Source organism: Pleurodeles waltl, chromosome 3_1, assembly GCF_031143425.1.
Source record: "Pleurodeles waltl isolate 20211129_DDA chromosome 3_1, aPleWal1.hap1.20221129, whole genome shotgun sequence".
Classification (NCBI taxonomy): domain Eukaryota; kingdom Metazoa; phylum Chordata; class Amphibia; order Caudata; family Salamandridae; genus Pleurodeles; species Pleurodeles waltl.
The window spans coordinates 938,954,095-938,965,675 of NC_090440.1; positions in this window are offsets into that span (position 1 = coordinate 938,954,095).

Sequence of the window (11,581 nt, forward strand, 5' to 3'; positions counted from 1 at the left end):
AAATGAAGATGAAAGGGGGTCGCATGCCCCCTCCTCTGTGAAATGGTAGCACTGAGCAACGCGGTAAGTTTACATGGAAACTCAAGTTCAACAATCAACCCTGTCTGCCCTGGAAGACAGGCACTAGGCCCCGGTTGTCGGAATAGAAGAGCCTTCGATGAGTCTCATATATAACTCTATAAAGCAACATCCGGAGGAAACTCACGATGGCAGCTGCAGGGCATCAGTAGCCACAAAAAAGCTGCAAGGGGTGATCAGGAAAGTTAACAAAACATGTTCAGAGATGGGCGAAAGGATTTCTGCAATCGAAGAATGCAATGTAGTGCTGAAAACCGATGTGGGAGCACTAAAACGTCAAGCAGAGGTACATAAATCCCACCTAGCTTAAATATTTTTGAAATATGGGATTTTGAGAACAAAGGTGGAACAACCTGTGATTTCTAGGGATAGCAGAGGGGGCAGAAGGTAGAATCATCAGGACTTTTATGCTGACTGTCCTCAAAGGTGCTTTTTCAGGGTTGACCTCGTGGAACTGAGATATGGTTGTCCAAAGGGTACATCGGTTTCCTCTGATGCTCAAGAAGCAGGGGTCGGCATGGGAAGGGTCTGTTGATAAACCTAGGGTGGTACTAGTTTACTTCGGGAATTACGTGCTCAGACAAGCAATCTTTGAAAAAGCTCACCCAGATGCCAAACATAGCTTTAATGGACAGATTTCTTTGTGAGACCCAACTTCTTCCATGTCATGATGGAAAGGAGGTGGTGGTTGAGGCTGCTTATAAAGCCATTTCAGAACATCGGAGGGGAAGTGTTTTTGATCATGCCTGCCCAGTTAAAGGTCAAATTTAAGAGCAAGATTTGATAACTTACAACCAAAATCAAAGTTAAAGACTATCGGAATGAGCTGTTAGCAGGGAATTAGGAGCTCTGGTACCTAGGCCCTGTTACTATGTGAATGTGTTTCTGGAATTAACGGGGTGGCTAGTCTGAGATTTTGGGGGCTGATTCCTTGATGATGAATTATATTGTTAGGATTATGAACTGTGGCGTATGGCGTAACTGTCCGATAATTATAGCATTATGATTATGATTATTGTTATGTTTTCTCTTTGCTTTCACATTGCATTACACTTTTGGTGGGTGGCTGGGGATGAACGGGAAGTAGATGGTGATATCAGAAGCCATCATTCAGGCCTTGGGAGGTCTGCCTGCTTCAGGAGTGTGGTGTGGGTGGAGGGTGAGGGGTGAGGGGCGGTGTCGGGGTGGGGACCAGGGGAGTGGGGCTTAGGGGAGAGGTGGTATGGTTGGTAGGGGTAAAAGGGGGGTTTGATGGGGGCAGAGTGGGAATATGCTCACAACCAAAGAGGAGAAGATAGTTTTTGGTGCAATGCATGTCAGGTTTCTACAGGATCAAGGGATGTTGGATGAGAAGTGCAGGCTTTCTTTGGGGGTGCAGTTTTTCTTAGCTCCCAGTTATGACACAACTTCGTACAGTGACAGTGAATATTTGTGGCCTAAATTATAGTGTTAAAATGAAGAAGGTAGCCCATGATGTAAAAGTTTTGCAGGCAGATATTGTTTGCCTACAACAAATGCATATTGAGGGAGCAAGGATACATTTGCTTGAGTCAAAGGAAGGTATGCTGCTTCAAATGCATCATGGCCAATACATTTGGATGGTGGATTATTACTGAGTACCCTGGTTCTAGGAGTTCCTTTACACTATGCTTGGTGTATGGCTCGACCGTAGACGGACCAGCAATTTTTGATTGGCTAGCTGTGGAATTGGCTCTTTGCCCAACTCAATTATATGTTCTAGGGATTTTAACATCAATATGGATGGAAGTCTTTTTGAAGTGGGGGGCTAACTCTACTTCTGGTTGGAAAACCAAAGTATTTAAATCTGTGTTCCATATGGGGAAGGATCATGGATAAATTGACATGTGGTACAAGATTAAGGCCCCAGATCCCGGCTATTCAAATTTCTCCACACCACATAAAACATGTTTGGCTTGACTATTTTTATTTTTCCCAGGTCATGACTGACCACAAAACCTTATTTTAGAGATTCGGGTGGAGGGTTTATATGGGATGCAATATAATTGATCATTTGGGAGAATGCCACTCATAGATGAAGACTGCATCCAGCATATGAATAATTGGATACAGGAGTTTTTAAACAAATAGTAGAGGGAGTGCCTCCATTGGGATAGTTTGGGATTCCTTTAAGACTGGTGTAAGGGGGGGCACAGCTTCAGCCTGAATAGGCAACTAAGACAGGAGGAGCAGGTCATGGAACTATGGGCCAGATGTAGGCACAAAAAAATTAGCGACTCGCAATTTGCGAGCATGTGCGATTCGCAAATTGCGTGTCGCTAATAGGAATGCAGGTACAATTTCCGGGGACAAATTGCAACTCGCACCCGGAGTCGCAACGCAGATAGCGAGTCCGCTGTCTGCGAGGTCACTTTTTGCGACCGCGCAAAAAACAGACACGCAATTTGCGAGTGGGTGTCGCAAATTGCGATTCTCATGAAAATTGATTGCAGGTGCTGCAGAACACTCCAGAAACCACTCCAGAACACTCTGGAAACCCTTCCTGGCACATTATGATGACATCACAGCCAGGAAGTTTACTAATACACCTGGGAGGAGGGAGGACCACACCCTTTTTAACATCAGAACTGCAAACAGAGCTACAGCAACAATGGCAGACACTCCCAGAAAAAGGAAATTGAAATTTTCTGAGAGGGAGCTGGAGGTGCTGACAGAGGAATGCTGTCAGCACCATGATGATATTTTTGGGAAGGCAGCCCTCAATGTGCCAGACTCCACTAAAAAAAGAATTTGGCTGGATATTCAGGAAAAGGTGAACTCCCTGGGGGTCAGCCACAATAGTGTGGATGAGATAAAGAAGAGGTGGTATGACCTCCGCTCCCGGACCAAGGAGAGGGTGGCAGAAAGGCTCCGGGAGATGAGAGTCACAGGAGGGGTACCATCATCCATACCACCACCCACAACCCTGGAGGAAAGGGTGGAGGAGACCCTGGAGCAGGAGGCTGTTACAGGATTCGGAGATCTGGATACCTCTGAGCCCAGAACATCAACCGGTGAGTACCATGTGATATGCCTGTACCCCCATCAATGCCATACCCCCACTCACCATGTACACAGGGGCATGCACAAGCAAGATAGCTCAATTTCAGGGTAGCATATACCAGCATGATGCATTATGGGCAGTGTAGTCAAGTAGGCAGTCAATAGGCAAATGTTTATTAGGAAGTGTGCAACAGATAGTAGACACTGACAGTCTGTTCCTCATGTTCCACAGGTCTCCCACAAGACCCCACCACCAGCCACAGCAGCCAGGTTCCAACAGTCAGCCAGCCCCATGAGGAAAGCACAGGAGCTGCCACCACTCCCACCTGCACCACCAACACCATCCCCTTGATGACAACACCTGCTGCAACAGTGGTTCCGGAGGCAGCACCAGCAACAGCCAGGAGTGCCACGGTACATCTCACAGGGCATCCACCACTGCGCAGGCGACGCAGGTTGAGGAGAGCAGGGCTGCAGGCAGAGTCCGGGCGTCCATCCACCACCATGACAGAGGCACAACTGCTACGTGGTCAGCGCCTGCAGAACCAAATGTTAGGGAGGATTAGTGGGGTGCTGCACCGCTTTGTAAGGAGCAATGAGAACAGCATGCAGCAACTCCATGCACAATTGGACGTCATAGGCAACAACACTGGGGACCTAGCCCTGTCCATGCGGGAACTGGTGGCTGGACTGTTGTCACAGAGCGAGGGTGGGTGGCACAGGGACCGCCAGCTGCTCCAGATGCTGGACAGGATGGCCTCCTCAATTGGCAGACTGGCAGTCAACACCACTGGGCTGTCCAGAAGAACAGTCGGCCTCCAGGTGGAAATGGGCCACTTTGCAGGTGATGTGGCAAGAGGCCTGGGCCGGATCACCCATGTGATCAATCTCATGGAGGCACGGCATGTGTCCAGGGGTACAGGGGACACCCCACAGGACAGCAAAGAGGGCTCCACTGTGAGCAGTGTCTCTGCTGGTGACACTAGGGTGCTCCGGAGTGGGAGTACCAGGCAGAGCACTGCAGAACAACCTGGGACCAGCCAGGCTGGCAGAGTCCGCCGTAGGTCATAAACTAAACATGTCCCTGATGTTGGGGCACATGACGGCAATGTGCCCCATGCCTGGTTGGCTTTCTGAACTCCCTGAACAGTATGTCTTTGTAAATAGTTCAATTTCTGCACATAATTAAATAGTTTTTTTGTTCCACTTAACAAATGGAGTTTTTGGTCAATAGGTGAGTATGGTTGAAATTGACATGTACCTTCCAAAGTATTGGGTTGCGATGTGTTGCCGTCTCAGTCTGCCTTGATTTGCGATGCTCCGATCCCCATGATGGCGATGTGGTTGCTCTTGCTCTTCATCCTCAGAATCTGGGTCTGCAGGGGTGAGAGGTAGCCCACCTCGGGTGGCAATATTGTGAAGGATTGCGCATGTGACAACAATTTTGAATGCCGTAATGGGGGTATACTGGAGGGCACCTCCACTTCGGTGGAGGCATCTGAACCGTGCTTTCAGCAATCCGAAGGTGCGTTCAATCAGGTTCCTGGTCCTCTTATGTGCACTGTTGTATCGCCTCTCACATTCATTGGTGGGTGTTAAGTACGGAGTCATTATCCATGGCCGTAGTGCATATGCACTGTCACCTGTTGGGCACAAACAGTACACTGTTAGAAAGTCCTGGTTGGTGTGCACATTGAACTGTGTGTATGTCCACAAGGTGTATGCAGCTCTACCTAGGAAGTATCCGTCTCCAAACTCCCCATGTTCCAGGCGTTGGTGTATCCCACTGTGCCTAAAAATTTATGAGTCATGAGTACTGCCTGGAAATTTCGCAACAATGTCAGTGATGACATAGTGGGCGTCACAAACAACCTGAATATTGAGTGAGTGGGTACACTTTCTGTTGCGGAACAGATATTCCAGGTTTGCAGGACAGCATATTTGAATATGTGTCCCATCTACACACCCTATGACATGGGGAAAGTTGGCAATCCGGTAAAAGTCCAACTTGGTGCTGTTAATTTCTGCCTCATTCCTGGGTAGGTATATGTAGTGAGACATGTGTGTGAGTATGGCATCTAGGAATGCCCTGAGGAACCTTGATAGTGCACTTTGAGATACCCCACCTGCCACAGCAATGACCCCCAGATAGCTCCCCGAGGCCAAGAGGTGCAGTGAGCATAGCACTTGCACATGCGTAGGGATGGCGCAGCCGCGCAGAGTCTGGCGTTCTAGCTGTGGTTTGAGAAATTCAATTAATTCTAGTATAGCTGCGCTGCTCAGTCTGTATTTGTCATAGATCTCTTCCTCAGTTTGCTGAAAAAGAGTCTGCCTTGTTCTGTAAATCTTCTCCTGTCTCTGGCTCCTCCTCCTCCTCTGCTGGGCTGCGTGGACTCTCCTCCTCACTGCTATCAGGTATATCTCCATCATCTTGAGTAACCCAGATGCCTTCTGGGTCTCCTTTTATACTTTGGTAATGATTACCACCTGCTCTGAGTTAGTGGTAAATGGGACATGCAAACTGGGCTTTTTGCGACTAGTCGCAATTTGCGAGTTGCAATTGCATATGGTTTGCGACTCGCAAATTGCGACTTGCTATTTGCGGGTCGCAAAATGGGGTCGCACATTTTGCGAGTCGGTAACGGCTCGCATCGCTTTTTGCGAGTCGGAAATGGGATTTTTGCATCCCATTTCCGATTTTGTGGAGTCGCAAATAGCGATTCGGGCCATTTGCGACTCGCAAACCTTTGCTACATCTGGCCCTATATAGTAAGCATGGGGAAGCTGATGCCAGTTAAATTTGGCACCTACAGAGGTTGCTGATTTAGAGGAAACTCAATACAAGCTAGCTGTAACATTTTTCGCCTGGAGGCGCGAGTGCTACGACTTCAGTGAATGGGTGGGGCACTTTTTGGCAGTCCTCTCTAGACAGAAGGAGTCGCAAGGTGAGATTGCGGGAATCAGAGATGGCCAGTTGGTCAATGATCAGGGCAAAATCTGAGAGGTGTTCCAGGGATATTACGTGGGGCTCTATCGAGAAGAGCAGCAGGAGGCCAAAGATAGCTGCCAGTATTTGGAGTAGACCTATGTGAATAAGATAGGGGCTGAGGAACAAGATCTCTTGTATTCCGACATGGAAGGAAATGCAGGCTGCCCTTAATGATCTGGCTTCCAAGAAAGTGGTAGGCACTGATAAAATTGCGCTTGAACTTTATAAAGTTTTTTTTCTTTGTTCAGTCCTGATATGGTGGACATATTCTTGCAGATTCAAAAAAGGCAACCAGCCAAGGAATCATGGTCCTCAGCTAATATTGTGGTTTTTCAAAAGAAGGAAAATCCCCCACACGAGCCTGGGTCTTACAGATTAATCACACTGTTCAATAGTAATACTGAAGTATACTCAAAGGTGTTGGCAACAAGGGTAAGCAAAATTATTGGCAGAATGGTTTCTCCCCGACAACATGGTTTTATTCCAGGGAGGGGGACAACGGATCGTATCTGCTGAGTTGTTACATTTTATTTTTCTACTGGATAATTCTAATCATGTATTTTGTGACCTGACTGCAATCTTTGTGAACATTAGCAAAACATACATAGCACATATTATTAAAATAAAACTGCACACAATTTGATTGGCCATTGTCCACAAATGTAATTTAAAAAAATATATATATGTAAGCTCACAACCTAAAAATGAAACACATTACAATAGATAAACATCAACACTTTAATATACAATATATGTAATTAGGTGTTATCACCGTGAACCCTTCCTTTATCAGAACCTACAAAAGCAACATGTCTATCCTAGACACTCTGTAAAAAGAAGGCCCACACTCACAAAATATAATATATCCCCAACCACTTCAGATTGGACACCAAAATATTAAAGCACCAAATACTCAGCCATCATATAGTGACACTAGCCTAAAACTGCTACCACTCTACAAAAATGCAAAACTAAAAGCAGACCTGCTGTTCACCATCAAGGCACTGCTCTATGGCTGGAAGTGTTGCCTTCAACATCTTAATGAACACCAAAATCCCATGCTGGAGAAAACTCAACATCAAAGCCTCAAAACACCTCAAAGTTAACATGTCTCTCTTGATATACAACACTTGAAACACCATGATGCGAACCTATGATACCAGACTCAGGTTTTCAAACTCTCAACCTCATGTCTGCCTCCAATCAGATTCTGCAAATTCCCCAAATGGATCTTACCCTCACCATACCTTTGCAATCATCCACTCCCATCCATCATTCCTTTCCCCTCAAAACCTGTCTTCTGGCAGAACAACCACTCATCCCCAGATTTCAAGCCTTATTCTTGATCTGTATGAAAAACAAAATCCATAAATCATACCTAATACAATCTTAAAACACCATTCCTCTGTCTCGCATTAACCCAAACTCTGTCCCTGCCAGGGACATGTATCCACCTATAATCCCACCTACATGATTCCATGACCCAACCACCCTCCTACTTACCCTTGAAAGAAGAAATTTCTACTCATTTCACCAATCAATGGCAGCTTGCTGTTGCAGAAAAAACTCAATCCCTAACAGTAATTCAAATATTCTCAGCTCTGCAAAATCCATGGGCTTCAATCTTGATAAACACTGAACTCAACAATAACACATTCAAAACCTAGTAACACTGGGTCATTTCAACTCAAACAACTCAATGATTTCAAACAACTCTTCCTAGAACGCTACTTCAAACATGTTATCCGAGCCCTAGTACCACTCTTGTTTGACTACTGAAATTCCCTACTATTAGAGAGTGACAAAATATATCTACCTTCACTTGTGTAGCACTACATGTATCTGCTAGACAAATCACTGGATCCAGGACATTTGACCATATCTCATCCCTACCCATTTCTATCAACTGGCTCCTCCTCAAAGCAAGAAGAGTACACACACTTGCACATATCCCCCATAGAGCACTTCATGAAGCGTTCCTCACTAGAAAACATTGGAGTTGGGCAAGAAAATGACAATAAAGTAGTTCAGAAGCTCTTCTTCTGAGACCAGCTCTGAAGAAATCCAAAACTATGAACCAATCCTTCTTAGGTAGAGCACGTGAAATATGGAATTAGATCCTTCTTCATATCAGGACAATTGCAACCTAAGGAAGTTCAAGATGGTAAAAAAAAAACTACTATTCAACCATCACTTTCAGCTAGATCTGACATAGCCCCCAGAATTGTACATTTGCCCACCACACCTGCAAGTTGTTGGAAGTCCTCTATCCCTTCTCCTGAATTCTGACCTCCACAACAGCATATTAAACCTTAATAGGAACACACCTATCCAAAATGCTACATAGAACTAGATTGCAACCTCTGCAGAACACAAACTTTTGTGACTTGGTAACTTACGTGTAAATAATTGTCTTTGTAGTTGTATATAGTGTGAATTTGGAACAAGGCCAGTAGAGTGCTTTTCATGAGCACCAAATTATATTACACTTTTTATGCATGGGTAGATAAAGTGAATTGCCCAGAACCACAGGATGCCGAGCTGAGGCCTGGACTTGAACCTGGTTCCCCAGTTTGAAAGCTGGCAACTCCAACCATGAGGTTACATCTCCCACCTCTGTTTAGATTTCTTTCTTCCGATATACAGCAGTACTTCTCCCCCGTTATTATCTTTATTTTAGCCCCTGTAACCATCTTGTCCTTCCTGATATGTAAAGTGTTCGGACATTAAATAAAAATCTCTAAAAAGTGAGTAAATTAATAAAGTAAGATAATGTATCACCAACATTTGTAATCCATTTCTTTGGCTAATTTTCATTAACAATAATTTTTTTAAAAACTAATATCCAAATTACTAAGGCAAATGAACATCTAAAGTTATTAATAAGTTGAACACATTTTATTTTAAAAAATATATATATTTTAACAAATATTGCAATGCATGTTTATTTTTTTAATTAAGAAATCGGAATGTACCACTTAAATAAATGAAAACATGGAAAGTATTTTTCCTTTCTGCGTCTGTTCGATTTAGTTCGTTAAACTTACTGGAGTGTTTTTTGCACAGCTTTTTAGTGTGTGGCAAACTACTTCAAAGAAGCAAACAAACTTTTTTTAAACAATTTTACAACAATTTCACTTCAAAAGAAAAATATCAAATACACGTAAGATGAGTTTATGTAATTAAATTAATAAAATCTAGTGAATTATAAAATAAGGAAATAATGAAGAATTCTTGTCTGGTAAAATAAATAAGGACCTACATAATTTTAATTCATTCAATCATTTCCAATATGCAGGATAAAAAAGCATGACATTAGGGGGCATATTTATACTCTGTTTGCGCCGGAATTGCGTCGTTTTTTTTTACGCAATTCCGACGCAAATCTAACTACATATTTATACTTTGGCGTTAGACGCGTCTAGCGCCAAAGTCCATGGAGTTTGCGTCATTTTTTAGCGTGGACACCTACTTTGCGTTAATGATATGCAAGGTAGGCGTTCCCGTCTAAAAAATTGACTCCGAGGCATGTGCGCCGTATTTACACTCCCGGGCAAAAATGACGCCCGGGAGTGGGCGGGTCAAAAAAAATGACGTCCAGCCGCTTTTGCGTCGTTTTTTAGCGCCTGGTCAGGGCAGGCGTTAAGGGACCTGTGGGCTCGGAAGGAGCCCAGAGGTGCCCTCCCATGCCCCCAGGGACACCCCCTGCCACCCTTGCCCACCCCAGGAGGACGCCCATGGATGGAGGGACCCATCCCAGGGAACATAAGGTAAGTTCAGGTACGTAATTTTTTTTTTTTTTTGGGTGGCATAGGGGGGCCTGATTTGTGCCCCCCTACATGCCACTATGCCCAATGACCATGCCCAGGGGACAGAAGTCCGCTGGGCATGGCTATTGGGCAAGGGGGCATGACTCCTGTCTTTGCTAAGACAGGAGTCATTTCTATGGGGGTTGGGAGTCGAAAAAAATGGCGCAAATCGGGTTGAGGCGATATTTTTGCCTCAGCCTGACTTGCCCCATTTTTTGGCGCCCAAGCTCCATATTCCCCTACGCCGGCGCTGCCTGGTGTACGTCATTTTTTTTTACGCACACCAGGCAGCGCCGCTGGCTAACGCCGGCTAACGTCATTGAATAAATACGGCACCCGCATGGCACTTCAGAATGGCGTTAGCCGGCATTAGATTTTTTGACGCACAACTGCGTAGGCGCAGTTGTGCGTCGAAAAGTATAAATATGGCCCTAGATGTCGTTGCTCCTTCCAGCTATCTTTATGTAGAACTGTCACAATATTGAGGTACTGGGTTTTTCAGAACCGGTACTGATCCGGTAACCCAGCGGTGCCAGGGTACACCCAAAGACCTCAGGTACTTTCCTGATTCAGACCACAGAAACTCAGAGTCTTCTAGGTGAAGTCAAAGATCGAATTTATTGGCTGCAGCCAAGTAACAAGTGTCCTAGAAGTACAACAGCACGGTTTGTATGTTCTCAGGAGACTGTGTTTCAATGCAAAGTCAGGTTTCCTTATATACAGTTTTTTTAAGCTTCAGGCAAACATTCTTGACATTTTGGTTGGTCGTTCACATGTTTTCACTACAAAGGAAAAAACAGTGTCATGATGAAACCTCATATTTCATGTCATCCAACCCATAATAAATTACCCGGCAAGGCCTAGTATTTTACATCAGATAAGTGTGGACCCCCAATAAAAACAGGCACCTCCCCCTCGTAAAGTAAGAAGAAGAAAAGAGCAGGTGCAGGTGTGAGCAAGATTAGGCAGGGTGTGTGAGCGATAATAAGGGTTTTATGGCATGGTGTGCCTTGATGCTATCTGATTCGGCCACTGGGAGAGGGACTGACCAAACAGGTTTGGCCTGAGGCAATGGTTCCAGCTTGCCCAGGTCAGAGAAAAGTCAATCAAGGTGTACGTGTCCTTGGAATCAAATCTGACTGTATTATAAGCCTATGTGAGGGCAACTTTTAAAAATGGCTGCCGTGTATAAAATGGGAGCCACGAGTGCAGGACGAAAATGGCGATTTCGAGGTGAAAACGCTGCTGGAATTGAGCGAAAATGCTCATGCTTAGTGTACTAGTCATTATCGGTCTTTTGATACTAAAATCGTACTGCTGTGGCAAAGTAAATTACATGGGTCCAGAATTTTTAGAACCACAACATTCGTGTACATATCCATATTGATATAAATCTTTCTAGCGTTTAATGTTGGCCACAGAAATCAGGGTATGGGTGCATGCCCGAACTAATGTAATGAGAGCATCATGCCATTATCTGTCAGTGCAAATGATGATATAATAAATGTCCCAGTGGAAGTCTCTGTAAACCCTTAAGTGTGTGAAAACAGAATCTGTAACTTTCCATCACAGAGATGTAAGGAAATTTCTCCAAGGTATTTTGGGCAAGAAAATATAGGGGGTTATTCTAACTTTGGAGGAGATGTTAATCCGTCCCAAAAGTGACGGAAAAGTGACGGATTTA